At 42.8% G+C, this 20,524-nt stretch overlaps 1 protein-coding gene and 2 pseudogenes across 2 annotated transcripts in view; 2 read left to right on the plus strand and 1 right to left on the minus strand.

Annotated features, from left to right (window-relative positions):
• Window positions 1-20,524, plus strand: part of LOC120928403 (zinc finger protein 300-like) — a 1,021,177-nt gene that overhangs the window by 654,765 nt on the left and 345,888 nt on the right. The gene's annotated exons all lie outside the window — the stretch shown is intronic.
• The window catches only part of LOC120928420, a 399,135-nt pseudogene that overhangs the window by 123,371 nt on the left and 255,240 nt on the right, over window positions 1-20,524 (minus strand).
• The window catches only part of LOC120928419, a 304,228-nt pseudogene that overhangs the window by 61,123 nt on the left and 222,581 nt on the right, over window positions 1-20,524 (plus strand).

The raw sequence follows: 20,524 nt of genomic DNA on the forward strand, positions 1-20,524 counted from the left end.
AAAATATCACGAATATTCGAATTTAGCGAATATATCTCGAATATTCGAATATATATTCGAGATATATCGCGAAATCGAATATGGCATATTCTGCTCAACACTACTCGTGGTCAGTCGGTCACCCAGCACTTGCCTCATCTAGGTTCCAGGCAGCGTGGCAATGGGTGTCAGGCAGTGGGCGGGCGTCTCCTCTTCCTATGTATCCAATAGGATCACCTCTCATTTCAAGCAATCAGATGACGCGTCTCACGACCTACTTCCTGATTGGCCGGGAGGTGAATCAGTGTGAGAATAGAGAATATTAATTCTCACACAACTGAGTGGGCTCAGAGTGCAGTGCTCTTCGCCCCAAAGCCCACCCTATGTTGAAGCCTATTAGAGCCTCGGTGCTCCGAATGTAGATTAGGGAGCCGGACGCATGGATCGGGGGGCGGCACTCATGCTCGCCTAATGGACGTGCCACCACTGGTATTAGGGCCGCTGTTAGAAAATGCAGGGCCCGTACAGCCTACCTGATGCCCCCCTAGAAAATATCAAAACAATATTTCCACTAAAATACATGAAAATCATTATCAGTGGACACAAACATTCCATCATACAAAAAAAAAACATAAATTCCATCTTCAAGCCAAAATTCTCCCCAAACAATAATGTACAGTACATATTCCACCAACTCCCAGTTTAAATTCCCCCTCCCAGCACAAATCGTCCTCACTCCAAAAAAATCACCCGCCTAGCACACATCCTATTTCTTCTCAAACTTTCTATCCTAGCACAAATCTTCTCCTCCACCTCTCCTGGCACAACCCCCCCCATCCCCCCTCCCAGCAGAAATCTTTCTTCAATTCCTCTCTAAGGACAAATTCTCACAAATCCTTCCTCCCAGCACAACCCCCTCTAAATTACCTTCTATACCCAAATCCCCACCCCCCCAGCACTAATCTCCCACCCCACTCCTAGCACAAACATCTCCTCTCTTGGCTCAAACCCTCCTAGCACATATCCCACATTCTTCCTTCTTGAACATATCCCCGCTCCCCAAATCCCAATTACATTTCCCAGTACAGATAGCCACCCATCCCCCTCCCCAACTTACAGGAGGAAGTCACTACAAAGCCAGGAGGAGGTGTCCTGTGTTGCGCTCTGTCACATTCAGAAGAGTGTTCATCCATACCGCACTTGAGACAGGATCACTCTTACTGCAGATCGCATTGCTCTGGACACACACAGTTTGATTACCGCCCCCTATCTCCTCCAAGGAATGCTCACCTCCCGGCAGCAGGAAATGTGGATGGGGGGCGGTAATCAAACTGTGTGTGTGTGTACAGTGCAATGCGATCTGCAGCAAAAGCGATCCGGTCTCATGTGCTCTACGGAGGAGCGCTCTTCTGACAGAAGGCGAGAGTACAACACAGAGCACCTCCCACAATGTACCCCATACCCATTCAGATAGGGGGGCCAGGATCTGGGGTCCCCTTGTTAAAGAGGTCTTCAAGTTTCCAATAAGCCCCCTACCCGCATACCCCCACATACATTGGGGCAGGGTTGTGGGGATGAGGCCCTTGTCCCCATCAACATGGGGAGGGTGCTTTGGGGGACCCCAAAGCACCCTGCCCATTTTGAGGGCAAGCAGCCTGGTATATGGTTCAGGAGGAGGGGGTGCTCACCCCCCTTTTACGGCCTGCCAGGCTGCTTGCATGGATAGGAGTCTGGTATGGATTTTGGGGGGACCCCACGCCAAACTTTTTTACAATTTTAGTATGGACTTCCCCTTAAAATCCATAGCAGATCCAAAGGGCCTGGTATGGATTTTTTTTTAGGGGGGGGGGGTAGAGAACCGCACGCTGTGTTTTTTTTTTTTTTAAAGGATGTGTAGTTAATCCATAGCAAATTCAATCAGTTAAATCAGCATCAGCTGCTTGATAGCTGCTGATCGAGGACTGATTCATTTTCATAAATGTGAGCCTATCAACGGAGTCTGTGGACAGGCGCACTCTTTGATTCCTTACAAACCCTCCAGCAGCACTGAATGTGTGTTCTGAAAGCACACTGATAGCAGGACAGGGCAGTAGCTCAATTGCATATTGAGCAAGTTCTGGCCAGTGGTCCATCCTCAAGACCCAGTAACCCAGTGCATGCTTTGTTGGAAAGTTCTCCAAGTCTGCTCTTGCCCCTAGATATTCCTGCACCTTGTAATGCAGACGCTGACGATGGTTGCTTGAACCTCTCAGCCCTGGATGCTGAGGAGTAAAAACATGTTTGAAGGCATCGGTCAGCCGGCCACCTTCTCCACCGCTCTCCCTCTGACCGAACGAAGCCTCAGAAACACGTTGTCCAGCACCAGGAAATGGTAACCTCTCACGGTCTGGAAAGATGTTACACATGTATAAGATTATTGTTCTGATATTATTTATTATCATCTGAGTAGTTTTCCGAGTTTGTCACTAGATGGCGCACCTACTTTTAATTACTGTTAAGTCTTGTGTTCGGACTTTTTGGTTGCAGCTTTCTTTCATTTGTGATTTTCATCAATTGCTTTGTTTATTCACATTGAGAGGTGGAGGGATAAGCGCAGGAATATTTATTTATTTATACAATGATCATTGCTGATGGATATACTCTGAGGCAGTGATTGTCCCCAAAAAACAAAACAGACTGGCTTGTTGAATTTATTGTTCGATAAAACAACTTTAGTACAACCAGCCTGCCTATAGATGGATAGAAATTCATCCAGATTCTACTGAGCCAAATTTTGATCTGTCTACGGCCAGCTATAGCGTGTGACTGTTGCTCCTATGAAAAGTGATTCATGCTTGGATCTTTTTCCAGAACTGTTTGAGAGGTGGTGAGGAGGTGATATGTTGCCTCCTCATCGCCTGATTCCGGGCCCATTCACACTAGAATGCAGTGCGGGAAAAGACACATTCCCGTGTGACTTCCCGCACCACATTCCACTCACACTGCCCTTAACGTCACTCCAAATGCAGGATGCAAACGCAGTGTGTTTACCCACACCAGATCACATGGTACATAAGTAGCATGCAAGGGGGTTGCCATGCGTCTCATAAATGTAGTGCATGCAATACTTTTGGTGCAGTGCGATTTTAAGGTCATTCAAAATGAATGGGGCAGAAATCACACTGCACAGAACTGCATATGAATTGCACCGGAACCGCACAACATTCCCATGCGATTCCCATGAATTTCCTGGTGTGAATGGGCCCCTAACCTGATAATTGCAGTACTACCCCTCTACAGTCACATGCAGGGCGGTTGCACTAAAGCCCCATTGAACTGCATTATCACATTCGGCGGCAGCAACCTTCTGGAAGAAAGAAAGTCACCGCTCCAGGTGGGTCTACTATATGGTCACACACTGATACAGGATTCCAAGGGTGCTGGCGGTGCACTAGGCAAGCATAAAAGTTGAATGAAGGATGGATGGCCGCACTCCAAAAACCGTACAGGTTGTCTTTTATTAAATGAACAGCAAATACATCACCAGATCACAGCAACAGAAACAGGGGAACAGCCGACGTTTCGCACAAAATCAGTGCTTATTCATGGCAACCTTCTGTTTAGGCACAGCACCGTGGCCGCGGCATGTGTACAGCTGGTAGCAGTTGTATGTTTAGTGTTCAGACAGGGGGTCAGTAAAATCATGGCTCAACCACCCGGTTTTACTTCCCCCAGACACATGTGTGAACAAGCCCTAAGGGTCCTCTGAAATGGAACGGAGCCCACTTCAATCAGCAGAGGATCCATGAGCAGATCCCTTCCTGAATCAGAGCTGAACAGGATGGATGTCAGTTTTTTACATCTGTCCCCGTTTCTGTTTGTGGCAGGAGACACAGGAGGACCTGTGACAGTTCTATGGGCGGCTGGATGAAAACAGACTCCAGTGTCTATTTACTGTCTGGTTACATCAGGCTTTCTCCGATGTGTCACATTTAGGTCCAGATAAATGGAAGAGGACACAGTCCTTTTAAAACAAAAACTCCAGACCTGGAAGGATTCAGAGCTAGGGAGGTGTAAAAAGTCCATTTACATCAGCCTGTCCATAGGGCTGCATGGACCTTTCCAATCAGGTCCTCCTGATAGGGCTGCATGGACCTTTCCCGATCAGGTCCTCCTGACAGGGCTGCATGGACCTTTTCGATCAGGTCTTCCTGACAAATTGAGAGGAGGACCTGAAAGAAATACCCATGTGAAAGGACACTGTAGGTAACCAGAGTGCACTTATTTCTGCACTTCTATGACCTGTATTCAGCTGACAGCGGGCTAAAGTCTGCAGTCGCCAGATGTAAAAAATATTGTTACTATGCAATAGGATGCTACAAACATTACAAAAATGTTGGCACATGCAGATATATTAACCTGCCCTCTTCTTTTCCCAACAGGGATCGGGAATTGGTGGGGATGATAGACTGGGGGGGCAGTTTTCCATTTTAGCCCCAGGCCCTGGATTACCTTGTTCCAGCACTGGGCCAAAGGTAAACTGAATGAACTGAGGGGCTAGCTGGAGACAGTGGGGCAGATTCAGAAAGAGATACGCTGGCGTATCTCCTGATATGCCGTCGTATCTCTGAGTTCCGTCGGTCGTATCTATGCGACTGATTCATAGAATCAGGTTCCGAATAGATCTCCCTAAGATCCGACAGGTGTAAGTGACTTACACCGTCGGATCTTAGGCTGCAATTCCAGGCCGGCCGCTAGGATGGCATTTCGGTTTTTGTACGCGACAAATATGCAAATGAGGAGTTACGCCGATTCAGAAACGAACAACCGCCCAGCATTTTTTTTTACGTCGTTTGCGTTCAGCTTTTTCCGGCGTATAGTTACCCCTGCTATGAGGGGTAGCTAATGTTAAGTATGGGCATTGTTTCCGCCTCGCATTTTGAATTTTTTACGTCGTTAGCGAATACGGATGGACGTAATTTACGTTCACGTCGAAAGCAATGACGTCCTTGCGGCAGAATTTCGAGCATGCGCACTGGGATATTTTACGGATGGCGCATGCGCCATTCAAGTAAAACGTAAAAAACGCGGGGTCAAGGGAAATTTAAATAAAACACGCCCCCTACATCCCCATTTGAATTACGCTGCCTTACGCCGCAACACATACACTACGTCGCTCTAACTAAGGGCGCAAGTTCTTTGTGAATAAAGAACTCAAGCCCAAAGTTAGAGCGGCGTAACGTATCTGAGATACATTACGCAGGCCGGACATATACGCCAATGTATCTGAATGCGGCCCAGTCCTTTTAAAAGTTTAGGAGGTGCAGTGTTTCCTGGGAATGGGAGGAGAAGTCTTCACTCTCAAAGATGTTGTCTTGAAAGACTTCTGGAAAAAATGTTACTCAGAATTTGCCTCCTATTGACTTCAATGGGGTTTGTATTTACATTGGCAATGTTTGGATTTTTAAATGGCTTTGCGAAAGGTGCCCACAAGTCAATCCCAAGCACCCCCCATCACTATGCAGCACAATGCTCTAAATTAGAACAAAGAAATGAGATTCTCCTGCAGGAAATTGTAATAAATTGAAAATGTTACCAGCCAATGGGAATAATAGATTGTCCCCAATAAAATAGAATACAAATATTTAAACATGTATAATATTGTACATTCCTTCTATATATAAGATATATTTAATAATGAATATAAAAAATAGAAAGCAACTTTATTTAATCTTTTATATAAAATTCTGACTTTTTATTTTTTTCTGTATAGGTGGATTGACGAACCGAGTTTTTGGACATCCTTGTCTTAAAAAATATGACCAAGTCAGATGAGAAACGAGCCATATGAGTGTCTTAAGTGAAGGAAAGTCTTTATTTGCAATTCACACAGGATTCACTCAGGATTCAAAACGTATCCGAGTTCTAAATGTTGTAAGTGTTCTGAATCCTCTTCAACATTGAGGACCTCAGAGGACAACAAGAGAGAAGTCATTGCAGTGTTCTGGAAGTGACAATGACTTTACAGTAAAGTCCAACCCATGTATACATAAGAGGAGTCATTTCAGAAGATATTTCTTGTTTGGAATGTGATAAAGGTTTTACTATGGAGGCAAAACATATCACACACCAGAAGGTTCACACTGGAAAGAAGCCATATCAGTGTTCTGAATGTGATAAAACGTTTACAAAAAAGTGTAATCTTATCACACACAAGAGGGTTCACACTGGAGAGAAGCCGTATCATTGTTCTGAATGTGACAAAGCTTTTACGGAGAAGTCAAATCTTATCGCACACAAGAGGATTCATACTGGAGAGAAGCCATATCAGTGTTCTGAATGTGACAAAGCTTTTACAGAGAAGTCAAATCTTATCATACACCAGAGGATTCACACTGGAAAGAAGCCATATGAGTGTTTTGAATGTGGCAAAGCTTTTACAACAAAGAGAGAGCTGTTAACACACCAGAGGGTTCACACTGGAGAGAAGCCTTATCAGTGTTCTGAATGTAACAAAGCTTATAAAACAAAGTCGCACCTTTTCATTCACCAGATGAATCACACTGGAAAGAAGCGGTATGAGTGTTCTGAATGTAAAAAAGCTTTTGCAGAGAAGAGAGAACTTGTCAGTCACCAGATGATTCACACTGGAGAGAGGCCCTATGAGTGTTCTGAATGTGGCAAAGCTTATACAGACAGGAAAGGGCTTAACAGACATCAGAAAATGCACATTGAAGAGAAGTCATATGAATGTTCTGAATGTGACAAAGCTTTTACACAGAAGTCAATCCTTATCAGACACCAGAGGGTTCACACTGGAGAAAAACGATATCAGTGTTCTGAATGTGACAAAGCTTTTACACAGAAGTCGCACCTTATCAGTCACCAGAGGGTTCACACTGGAGAGAAGCCATTTCAATGTTCTGAATGTGACAAAGCTTTTATGGTTAATTCCAGGCTAATCAAACACCAGAGGATCCACAAGCTTCAGCTGCGGTGAGGAAACACTGGAAGAAGTTATTAAAGGGGTAGCCGATCCTTTTTTTTGTAGACTTTATTTGTGAAGAACAATTTTTGACCCTGAAAACATTGTGTGATGTTAAGTGTAACTATGCACCATGTATGTCATTATTGATTTTGCCCAATCTGTCATTAACCATTTTAGTCCCGGGGCCTTTCTCTCCTTTAACCCTTTGAGTATCAGAGCATTTTTATTTCTGGCAATGTCTCAGTTCTGCACATTATAGGCCAGATCCATGTACATGCGCCTATCTTTAGGCGGGCATAGCGTATCTCAGAAACGCTACGCCGCCGTAACTTAGAAAGGCGAGAACTGTATTCACAAAGAAGTTTCGTCTTTAGTTACCGCCGCGTAGCGTATATCAGGCGGCGTAAGCCCGCCTAATTCAAAAGAGGCTGGTTGGGGGCGTGTTCTATGCTAACTAATCATGACCCCACGTATTGACGTTTTTTACGAACGGCGCATGCGACGTCCGTGAAAGAATCCTAGTGCGCATGCTCCAAATTACGCCGCAAATCGTCAATGCTTTAGACGTGAACGTAACTTACGCACAGCCCTATTCGCGAACGACTTACGCAAACGACGTAAAACGTAAAAAATTTGACGGTGGCCCGATGTCCATACTTAACATTGCGTATGCCTCATATAGCAGGGGTAACTTTACGCCGGAAAAAGCCTTACGTAAACGACGTAAAAAATGCCCTGGGCGGACGTACGTTTGTGAATCGGCGTATCTACCTAATTTGCATATTCCTCGCTTAAATCTACGGACGCGCCACCTAGCGGCCAGCGTAAATATGCAACTAAGATACAACGGCGTAAGAGGCTTACGCCAGTCGGATCTTAGCAAAATTCCGGAGCATCCTAGAAGTTGCGCGGTGTATCAATAGATACGCCAGCGTAACTTCTTTGTGGATCTGGCCCTATATGTCTAGCATTTATAGTCTACCCAAATGTACACATCATCAGATTTTTGGGACTGATAGGGCTTTAACTACCTTACCCCCGGAAAGTTTTACACCCTTCATGACCAGAGCATTTTCTTTTTGCCATTTGGCACAGTGCTACTTATTTTTTATTATATCATTGGAAAAAATATGAATATTCAAAAAAAAAAAATATTTTCTACTTTCTGCTATAAAACATATCCAATAAAATAAAATGTTTTCATATAGTTTGGCAAAAATGAATTCTACTACATGTCCATAATTTTAAAAATTCCAAATAAATGCATATTAATTGGTTTGTGTGAAAGTTATAGCATCTACAAGCTATGGAATATTTGACAATTGATCAATCCTGATGTACTATCTAATTTATTGGGGCCCCTAAAATGCCGGGACAGTGGAAATACCCCTAAAGGACCTATTTTTGGAATGTACACAATCTGAGGGATTTAGTAGGAGTCATGGCAAGTTTTTTGAAATAGTAATTTTTCATCACAATTTTTGGGGATTGTTTTTTTTTTCATTTTTTGTTTTCTTTTACATACTGTCACCAGCGCAGTACAGCGCCATCATATGACTGATATGGCAGTTATTAAGGACACTGACTGGTGACAGTATGTTAAAAATACATATTTTAAAAAAGTATTTAATTTATTTAACATTTTAAACAATTTAATTTTATTCTTTAACTTTTTTTCTACATTCTTTCTTTAGCGTAGTTCAGTGACACTGTACTACTCTTGGAGGGAGGAGGTTTGATCAGGATTGACTTTTTTGACACTTTGGTTTGCTGTTACAGTGATGTTTTGAACTGTCATGACTGGATTACATTCATATCTATTGTGTGTTGTGATTGGCCCACAGCTATCACATGGTACAGGGTGCTGTGAATGGCTCAGGTACCATGTGATAGCTGTGGGACAATCACTGCATCACTACAGGATTTACAGCTGTTATGAATAGAATTGATTCATAACAGCTTCGTTGACATTGTGATAACGTGGATGGTTCCTGGAAATGTGCTGTGTCTTGTGGACACGGTGGTCACTGTAGTGGTGCACTGCACACCCCAGGGGGGGCACACCAGTACACATGTACTTAGTGATACAGGCACGTCACTTAGCATGTAGCTGTCACCCGCCCACAGTATATGTACTTCAGGTGGTCTGCAACTGGTACTTTTGATAGGAAATTTAGCTACATATATTTTTATTTCCTGGGTTTTTATTGGGAATACATTGGAAACATTTTAAATACTTTTATTAATTTATTCCAAAGCCGCAACCTAATCTCTTATATTTCACAACAAATATGAGTATGGTATTGTGTTTGTGTGCTAAAATTAATTTTAATGTATCTTTTTTTTTTTGTTTTATGAAAATCTGCGATAAATGGCATCACAAATATTGTGTGACTTAAAAAAAATGCAACAGCCACTATTTTATTTTCCGGTGCCTCTGATTTCAGAAAATATCTACTGTTTGGGGGTTCTAAGTAATTTTATAGCAAACATTGTTGATTTTAACAGCATTAAAAACATTTAAATATTCCCGCGGAGAGCAAGTCCCGTCCATCTTTACATTTTCAGCATTTTAATTGACAATTACTCAGTCATGTAATACTGTTCATAAAATTCATTTTATATATATTTTTTTCAGAACAGAGAGCATTCTTTTGGTGGTATCTATTTGCCATTGTGTTTTTTTTATTGTCTATACCAGGGGTCTCCAAACTGCAGCCCGAGGGCCAGATGTGGCCCTTTACTAGCCTTTATCCGGTCCTTGGGGCACTATGCCTCCAACTGATATGAGGCGCTATTCATCCCATTGACACTAATAAGGGGGCACTACTTCTTCCACTGATACCAATGATGGGATACTATTCCTCCTACTAATAGGGGCTCTACTACTCCTCCTCCTACTGAGACCAACCTTGGGGCCATATTTATTGTCACCGATGCTGGGCCCGAGACATTTGCCATTTCCGCTGGCCACAATTCGGCCCTCCTAAAGTCTTAAGGACACAAAACTGGCCCTTTGTTTGAAAGGTTTGGAGACCCCTGGTCTATACAGTATAGATGGAAAAATACTGAACATTTTTGTTTTCTTTAGTTTCTGCCATAAAACTTTATCTTTCTTCATAAATTTAGGCTAAAATATATTCTGCTGCATTTATTTGCTCAAAAACAAATCAGTGTATATTATGTATTCTGTGTGAGAGTTATCGATTCTACAGACTATGGTGAGTATATATATGAAATGTAACATCCCCGATGTTCTGATTGTCCATCTCATTTTATTGAGGTTCTAAAATTCTAGGACATTACAAATATCACCGAAATGACACATTTTTGGAAAGTAGACACTCCAAGCTCTTCAGTAAGAAGTATGATGAGTTTATTTGAAGTTGTAATCTTTTGCCACTTTTTTGAAAATGAAGAAAGTAAATAAAACTTGATTTTATTTAACAAAGTTGTCACTTTAACAAGTTATTTCTCACACACGGCACAGGAATCCTTACAATTACACCCCAAAACACATTCTTCTACCGCCCTGAGTACGGAGATACCACATGTGTGAAATGTTTTTGCCTCCTAGATGCATAAAGGGGCCCAAAATCCAAGGAGCACCTTTTTAGGATTTCAAAGTGCGTAAATTTTGCATCAAATTTGCTGACTACCGATCACATTTCATGAGGTACTGAGGTGTCAGGATAGAAGAAACATCTACAGAATGAGGTATGGTGAGATCACAGTTTTTGTAAAATTAAGAAACAAAATGAAATTGTAGATTATTTTGTTTACTCACAGCTGTTGTATAATAATATATTTCTCATACATAGTATAGAAATGAATAGAATTACACCCCAAAACATTCTCTGATGTTCCTCCTGAGTATGGGGATACCACATACAGTGGGTACGGAAAGTATTCAGACCCCCTTAACCACTTACGGACCGCCTAACGACGATATACGTCGGCAGAATGGCACCGCTGGGCACAATCACATACCTGTACGTGGTTGTATAAAGCGACCCAGCGGTGGGTCGCGGGAGCTCTGGGACGACGGGACTCGTGGACCCGATCGCCGCTAGAGTCTGGCGATCGGTCCCCAGAGCTGAAGAACGGAGAGAGCCATATGTAAACACGGCTTCCCCGTTCTTCACTGTGGCGCTGTCATCAATTGTGTGTTGCCTAATATAGGGACGCACAATCAATGACGTCAGACCTACAGCCACACCCCCTACAGTTGTAAACACACTTCAGGGAACACATAACCCCTTCAGCGCCCCCTTGTGGTTAACTCCCAAACTGCAACTGTCATTTTCACAGTAAACAATGCATTTTAAATGCATTTTTTGCTGTGAAAATGACAATGGTCCCAAAAATGTGTAAAAATTGTCCGAAGTTTCCGCCATAATGTCGCAGTCAGAGAGACAGAGGCACTGAAAATGTGGTTATCCCAACCATGCCTTAAAGCAGAGCTCCACCCAAAAGGGGAAGTTCCACTTGTTTGCATCCGCCCCTCCTCCACTGCCACACCTGGCACTTTTGTAGAGAGAGGGGGGAGATACCCACCCCCAACTCCAGCTCAGGTCACCGTGGTGATCTCAGCTAATGGTTGACCCCCCTCTTTCCCCCATAATATTCTGGGACACATCACAGGTCCCAGAAGACTGCAGGACCATTCACAAGGCGTAGGAAACTGGCTGTGAAGCCAAAGGGCATCACTTCCTGTTACCTTACTTGAGATGCCAATGCCTGCACCCAAAGGCCATTGACAAATTGGTTCGGTGAGGACATCGCTGGATCGCTGGACAGGAAAGTGTCCTTATATTAGCAGCTAGAGTATTTGTTAGGGGGGCTGGAGCTCCTCTTTAAAGCTCCTAAATCTATTTCCTGCAAGATTTATCACCGCATGCAGAAGGTTTCATTTTGTTGGTTTGAGACTTTGGGAGTTTTCCCATAAGCCTTTTTAGTTGGCCATGATATTCATTTATGATTGACGGGGGGGGGGGGTAATATTTAACCCTTAGCGCTATCATTGGTCACATGTCTGTCCTGTCTGTTCTTTTCCAACATTCTCTACTAATTCACTAATTTGTAATTTCATTCAATGTACCTCACATGTTCCTCAGATATTCACCGATTTGGATCAATCTAAAACAATTCAAATTAAAAGTTTTAGAAATTTCTCTACAAGAAAAGTGATTTACATGTTGGAATGTCCATGTAAAAAATTCTATAGAGGGGAAAACAAAGCGACAATTTAAAATCCGTATCGGTGAACATCTGAGGGACATCAAGGGACCTCCTGGAAAAGATGAGAAAATAAAAGAGAATATTTTAGCACAACATTCTAGGAAAATCCACACGGGAAAAAAAAAACATGAAACCGAAGGGGATCTTTTCCCTAAATGTATCCATAGGAGAGGAGACTTTGATAGGATTTTACTATGTAAAGAAAAATACTGGATCTAAATGCTCAGTAATTCCAAAAGGCCTGAAAACTGGTAAGAACAGTAAAGCCCGATAAATGAGCAGCGGGAGGGGGGACGACCTATCTCACTGCTTCTAAAAGTGATCCAGCGGCTAATCAGCTGCTCGGATCGCTTTTATAAAAAAACGGAATTGCCGGCTTCTGCCATAACCCCATAAACCACTTCAAAACTGCAACATTTCTTTATTTTCTTGAGGGCCATAAATCCCAGGATGGTACAAATACCCCCAAATGACCCCTTTGTGGAAAGTATACCATCCAAGGAGTAAGAGGCATGACGGGCTTTATGAAGTTGTAACGTGTTTGTCACAATATTTAGCATTTTTTTTATTGTTTGCACATTGTCCCCAGTGCAGTACAGCATCATCATATAACTGGTGTGGAGATAAGCAGGGACACTGATGACAGGATGTAAAAAAAAAAGCCAAGAAGTATTTTTAATTATTATTTTTTAAATATCTTGTTTTACATGCATGATTGATTGATTTTTGAGCTTAGTTAGGCGCCAAATGCCCACTGTGAAGTGAGCGTCTAATCACCGCTGGTGAGATGTTACTTTGAATTAATCCGTGGTGAGGAAGAGAGAGAAAAGAGAAGAGAGGGCAGTGAAAGGAAAGGGTATCCAGCCCTTAGGCCTCGTACAGACGATAGAACATGTCCGATGAAAACGGTCCGCGGAACGTTTTCATCGGACATGTCCGCTGGGATCATTTGGTCTGATGGCTGTACACACCATCAGACCAAATTCCCCACGGACAGGATACGCGGTGATGTGGCGACGATGATGACGCGGCGACGTACGCGACCCCGGAAGTTCAATGCTTCCACGCATGCGTCGAATCACTTTGACGCATGCAAGGGATTTCGGCCGAGCGGACATGTCTGATGAGTCGTACTGACCATCGGACATGTCCGATGCACATGGTTCCAGCAGACATCTTTCTTGGCATGCTAAGAAACAGTTGTCCGCTGGAAACCTGTCCGCTAGGCCTGGAATCCGGTCCGGTCGGCCCTACACTACCGAACATGGTCCGCGGACCAGTTTCAGCAGACATGTTCGGTCGTGTGTATGAGGCCTTAGAGGAGCAAGAGGAAAGAGCCGTGAAGTGTATGAGAAAAAAAATAGAAAAGAAAAAAGGAACAGTGGGGATACTAGAGGAGGGGTAGAAGACATCATAGTTATTAGAGAGGCAAGTGGCCCCTTCAATGAGGGGGCGGACTGTGAGAGGGAAAAGCGAAAAAAAAATGTATCCATAGGCCTGGACGAACAGCTCCGTCTTCAGTTTTTTTCTGAAGAGGAGCAGGTTAGGTGTCATCTTAAGTTCCAAGGAGAGGGCATTCCACAGCATGGCACCCCTACTCTGGAGTCGTTTGCCTCCCATGGAAGAAAGTTTAGATGGAATAACTGTGGCTAAATGTTGGGTCTTGGATCTTAATGGGTGCGAGGGTTCATAGTGCACCGCCAAGCTGCGTAAATACTTGGGACCCTGTCCCCAGTATGCACGAAAGAAGATACAGAGTGTTTTAAAGATCACTCTCTGCTCGATAGGGAGCCAATGAAGTGATCTCCTGGCCAGGCTAATATGGTCTTGTCTCGCTAGACCGAGTACAAAGCGAGCAGTGTGGTTCTGAACCACTTGGAGCTTATGGGCCCATTTCTGCGGGGCACCCAATAGAAATAAGTTTGCCCCGTCTAACCGGGAATGGATAAAAGCCTGGGCAAGTAGTGATCTGTTATTTTGCGTGAATAGATGTTTTACTTTTCTGAGGAGCCTTAGATGGTAATTGGCATTCCGCAGGATGTTTCTAAAGTGGGGCACAAACGAGAGGGTGTCATCAATTATGACTTCTAGGTTTTTTACCTGCTTGGCTGGAATGGGTGCGGGTCGGAAAGATGGAGGCCAAGCAGCCAGCAATAGGGGGCTAGTAGGACCAATTATTAGAACTTCAGTTTTGGCTGCGTTCAGTCCAAGCTTATTGCCAGTCTTGTATTTCTACCAGGCATTTCGCCAGCTGAACTGGCTGCTGAGGTCCTCTTGATGTGATGTGATGTGATGTGATGTGATTTGACCAGAGCAATACAGTGTTACCATAGTAACACTGTACTACTCTGGGAGGTCATCTGGATTTTTTTTTTACACACTATGATTGCTTATAGCAGTGAATTTAATTGCTATAAGCAATAATTTTTACTGAATGCAATAGATTTATTCAGTGTACATTGTTGTGATTAGCTGTGAGTAGGGATGAGCCGAACACCCCCCTGTTCGGTTCGCACCAGAACTTGCGAACACACAAAATGTTCATGTGAACTTTAGAACCCCGTTAAAGTCTATGGGACTTGAACTTTTGAAATCTAAAGTGCTAATTTTAAAGGCTAATATGCAAGTTATTGTCCTAAAAAGTGTTTGGGGACCCGGGTCCTGCCCCAGGGGACATGTATCCATGCAAAAAAAGTTTTAAAAATGGCAGTTTTTTTCGGGAGCAGTGATTTTAATAATGCTAAAAGTAAAACAATAAAAGTGAAATATTACTGTAAATTCCGTACCTAGGGGGGGGGTGTAAAGTCAGCATGTGAAATATCGCATGTTTCCCGTACATAGAGCTGTCCCTGCACAAAGTGTCATTTCTGAAAGAAAAAAAAGTCTTTTAAAACCGGACTTGCGGCTATAATAATTGTCGGCTCTGGCAATTCAGAGCGAATTCATTCATATTAAAAAAAAATAAAAAATAGCGTGGGGGTCCCCCCAAATTCTATTACCAGGCCCTTCAGGTCTGGAATGGATATTAAGGGGAACCCCGCCATCAATTAAAAAAATGTGGGGTTCCCCCGAAATATCCATTCCAGACCCTTCAGGTCTGGTGTGGATTTTAAGGGGAACTCCACCCCAAATTAAAAAAAAAATGGTGTGGAGTTCCCCCAAAATTCACACCAGACCCCATTACCAATTAACATGGGGGGGCAGGATCTGGGGGTCCCCTTTGTTAATGGGGTCTTCCAGATTTTGATAAGCCCCCCACCCGCAGACCCCCCACAACCACCAGGCAAGGGTTGTGGGGATGAGGCCCTTGTCCCCATCAACATGGGGACATCCTCCCCATGTTATGGGCATGTGGCCTGGTACGGTTCAGGAGAGGGGGGGGCACACTCTGACCCCCCCTCTTTTCTGCGGCCGGCCAGGTTAACATGCTCGGATAAGGGGTCTGGTGTAAATTTTTGGGGGAACTCCACGCCATTTTTTTTTTACATTTGGGGTGGAGTTCCCCTTAAAATCCACACCAGACCTGAAGGGTCTGGAATGGATATTTGGGGGGAACCCCACATTGTTTTTTCTTTAAATTGAAGGCAGGGTTCCCCTTAATATCCATTCCAGACCTGAAGGGCCTGGTAATGGAATTTGGGGGGACCCCCACCTGATTTTTTTTTTTTTTTTTTTATGAATGAATTCTCTCTGAATTGCCAGAGCCGACAATTTATTAGAGCCACAAGTCCGGTTTTAAATTACTTTTTTTCCTTTCAGAAATGACACTTTGTGCAGGGACAGTTCTATGTACTGGAAACTTGCGCTATTTCACATGCTAACTTTACACCCCCCTAGGTACGAAATTTAAAGGAATATTTAACTTTTATTGTTTCACTTTTAGCATTATTAAATTCACTGCTTCCGAAAAAACGGTCGTTTTTAAAACTTTTTTTTGCATTGATACATGTTTCCTGGGACAGGACCCGGGTCCCCAAACACTTTTTAGGACAATAACTTGCATATTAGCCTTTAAAATGAGCACTTTAGATTTCTCCCATAGACTTTAACAGGGTGTTCCGCGGCTTTTTGAATTTCCCGCGAACACCCCAAATTGTTCATTGTTCGCCGAACAGGCAATGTTCGAGTCGAACATGAGTTCGACTCGAACTCAAAGCTCATCCCTAGCTGTGATTGGCCCTGTCTGTACCACGTGATCACTGTAACCAACCACACAATGAACGGCATGAATCAAAGCCATTCATTGTTTACAATGATTGGTCACAACAATCACATGGTACTGGTAGCAGGCTGTTACACTGATCAGTCATCTGCTATGTCCAGTGGACACAACAAGTGACAGACTGTGCCAGAGCTTGGCCCTAAGGGGCCGCACAAGATATTTTCTCCCAGACGAATCGGGCTCCTGATTGGCCATCATGTTACAATAGTCCGAGCGGAAAGCGGTTATTAATGAATGTTAAAAAAGGAAGAAACTTTGTTGAATCCTTTTTATAGAATTCTGACTTCTATTTTTTCTCCTGTACAGGTGAATTGAGGAACAACGTTTTCGGTCATGTTCGGTCATCAATAAAACAGAGTCACATGGGAAACGAGCCATATGGGTGTTATAAGTGACTGAAAGTCTTTATTGTCGTTCACTGGAGGATTCACACAGGACACAAGACATATCCGTGTTCTGTATGTCATTTATGTTTTGGGTCCTCTTAAACACTGATCCAACCTCAGAGGACAACACAAAAGAAGTCATTTCAGTTCTCTGGAAGTGACAATGGCTTTATACTAAAGTCCAACCTATGAATTCCTGAGAGGAGTCATTTCAGAAGATATTTCTTGTTTGGAATTTGATAAAGGTTTTACAATGGAGGTAAAATGTATCGCACACCAGAAGGTTCACACAGAAGAGAAACCATATCAGTGTTCCGAATGTGATAAAGCTTTTACATTGAAGTCAAAACTTACTGGACACCAGAGGATTCACACTGGGGTGAAATCATATCAATGTTCTGAATGTTGCAAAGCTTTTAGAACCAAGAAAGAGCTTATCATACACCAGAGAGTTCACACTGGGGAGAAACCATATCAATGTTCTGAATGTGGCAAAGCTTTTAAACAGAAGGCGCACCTTATCAGTCACCAGATGATTCATACTGGAAATATGCCATATGAGTGTTCCGAATGTGATAAAGCTTTTAGAACCAAGAAAGAGCTTATCATACACCAGAGGGTTCACACTGGGGAGGAATCATATCAGTGTTCTGAATGTGGCAAAGCTTTTACACAGAATGCACACCTTATCAGTCACCAGATGATTCATACTGGAAATATGCCATATGAGTGTTCCGAATGTGATAACGCTTTTACATCGAAGCCACCACTTACCGGACACCAAAGAATTCACACTGGGGAGAAATCATATCAGTGTTCTGAGTGTTGCAAAGCTTTTAGAACCAAGAAAGAGCTTATCACACACCAGATGATTCACACTGGGGAGAAGCCATATCAGTGTTCTGAATGTGACAAAGCTTTTACACAGAAGTCAAGTCTTATCACACACCAGAGGATTCACACTGAAGAGAAGTCATATCAGTGTTCTAATTGTGGCAAAGCTTTTACAATTGAGTCAAACCTTATCAGACACCAGAGGGTTCACACTAGAGAGAAGCCATTTTAATGCTCTGAATGTGACAACGATTTTACAATTAATGCCGGGCTAATGTATTGCCTGAGGATTCACAAGCTTCACCATAGAAGCTTGTAGTGAGTAAACTTGGGGAAGAAGGGGTTATTAAAGGAGTTGTGGTTGTCCTATAAGTTTCATATCCCCAATGTCATCCCACAAGCTAGGGAAGAAGTGAAAAGATAAAATGCTACTGTGAGCAAGCTGGAATGTAATGATAGAATGCACCGACGTTAGTGCTTATGTCCATCAGACACACACATAGAAGGCCTGTGAATTTTCTTTACCTTTTTTAATTTTTTTCTTTCAGATAAGCACCAATGACTGAACTGTTTTCCTCGGGGGAAAAAAACACACTATTGTGTAAGTTTTGCTGTAATAAATAGCTACCATTTAAAAAATATATATATATTCTTCAGTTTAGGCCGATACGTATTCTTCTACATATTTTTGATAATAAAAATCGCAAAAAGCATATACTGATTGGTTTGCACAAAAGTTATTGTGTCTACAAAATAGGGGATAGATTTATAGCATTTTTATTATTTATTTTTTTACTAGTGGTGATCTGCAATTTCTATTGGGACTGCGACATTATGGCGGACATATCGGTCACTTTTGACACCTTTTTGGGACCATTGGCATGTATACAGCGATCAGTGCTATAAAAATGCCACTGATTACTGTGTAAATGTCACTGGCAGGGAAGGGGTTAACACTAGGGGGCGATCAAGGGGTCAACTGTGTTCCCTAATGTGTCTTCTAACTGTGGGGGGAGGGGACTCACTATAGGAGATGACAGATTGTGGTTCCCAGCTTGTAGGAACTCACGATCTGCATCTCGTGCCCACGATTGCTAGTGGCCGTCAGTCATTGCTACCACCGGTCACGACAATCGACACCCCTGCTTAAAGGGATTGTAAAGGTTTGTTTTTATTTTCTAAATAGGTCCCTAGTGCATTGTTGGTTCACTTATCTTTTCCTTCGATTTCCCTTCTTAATGTTTTTTTCTTTGTCTGAATTTCTCACTTCCTGTTTCTCCTCAATAAGCTTTCCCCCATCATCCGAGCTGTTCTGGCTGGGGGTTAGTCAGTGTGCTTGCTCCCTCCCTTGGGACTACATCCCTGTGGGGAGATGCTGTGAACACACACAGCCACACCCCCCACAGTAAGAACACACCCTTAGGGCACACTTAACCCCTTCAGCGCCCCCTCCTGCTTAACCCCTTCACTGCCAGTTTCACAGTAATTAGTGAATTTTTATAGCACTTTTCGCTGTGAAAATGGCAATAGTCCCAAAAGTGTTCGATGTGTTCACCGTAATGTCGCAGTCACGAAAAAAAAAACACTGATCGCCGCCATTACAATTACAATTTTTTTATTTTTTTTTATATAAAAATGTTATACAACTATCCCCTACTTTGTAAATATTATAACTTTTGCACAAACCAATCAATAAACGCTTATTGCATTTTTTTTTACCAAAAATATGTAGAAGAATACGTATCGGACTAAACTGAGGGGAAAAAAAACGTTTTTTTTATATATATTTTTTGTGAATATTTATTATCGCAAAAAGTAAAATTTTTTTAATTTTTTAAAAAATTTTGCTCTATTTTTGTTTATAACGCAAAAAATAAAAACCACAGAGGTGATCAAATACCACCAAAAGAAAGCTCTATTTGTGGGGAAAAAAGGACGTCAATTTTGTTTGGGAGCCACGTCGCACGACCGCGCAATTGTCAGTTAAAGTGGTGCAGTGCCGAATCGCTAAAAGTGCCCCGGTCATTTAGCAATAAAATGGTCCTGGGGGTAAGTGGTTAATGAGACATGCAGGGTCTAAAAGACCCCCAATGTCTCCTCTGGGCTCCACTGAATGTTTTTCAATGCAGGTCGCTCTGCAAAACAGACAGAGAGAGGCTGACCTGGAAGTGACGTCATAGACATTGCTTTCTGGGTCACAGCAAGAAGGGGAGGAGAGCGGACGTGTGTCCATTGCCCCCCCAGCCCCCACACTCACCATGTTGGTCCTGGGAATGCACAGGAAGGGATCTGGACAGCTGCACTCCAATATAATCCCCTTTATTTAATAAAAAGACAGTCCATACAGCAATTGGAGCTGGAGGAATCAGATAGAGCTAATAACATCGGTCCTGGGCCTGCAGATGGGAAGGCGGAGCCAGGAAAATATGGTGGGGAAGCGCCAGTACTGGGGATGTGTGTGACCAATCAGGCGTCAGTGTCACACGCAATCCCAGTGGCTGCAGCAACAGTTCACTACGATGTACGGAGCTGGCAGTGAAATGGTTCATGACTCTGATTGGACAGATCTCTTTGTGGTGTAAAGTTTTCAAAGAACACTTCTTATCCCTGGAAATGTTATGATGTCGGCACTAAAGTGTAACTATTTTATTTTTGTTTTGTGGGAATGTTTTGTGTGTTTTGAGTTGTTCTTTTGTTGTAAAATGGAAAATAAAATAAAAAGTATTTGATTGGGAAAAAAAAGTGTCACTAATAATTCCATAAATGGTGCAATCTGTCATTAGCATGGAAGTTGTTGTTTTTCGGAGTCTCCCCTATAACAGATCTACAGACAGGATAACAGGCGATAAAACGATGTTGCGGAGGGAACTCTGGGAATGATAATGACAGATTACA

This window comes from Rana temporaria, chromosome 2, assembly GCF_905171775.1.
Source record: "Rana temporaria chromosome 2, aRanTem1.1, whole genome shotgun sequence".
Classification (NCBI taxonomy): domain Eukaryota; kingdom Metazoa; phylum Chordata; class Amphibia; order Anura; family Ranidae; genus Rana; species Rana temporaria.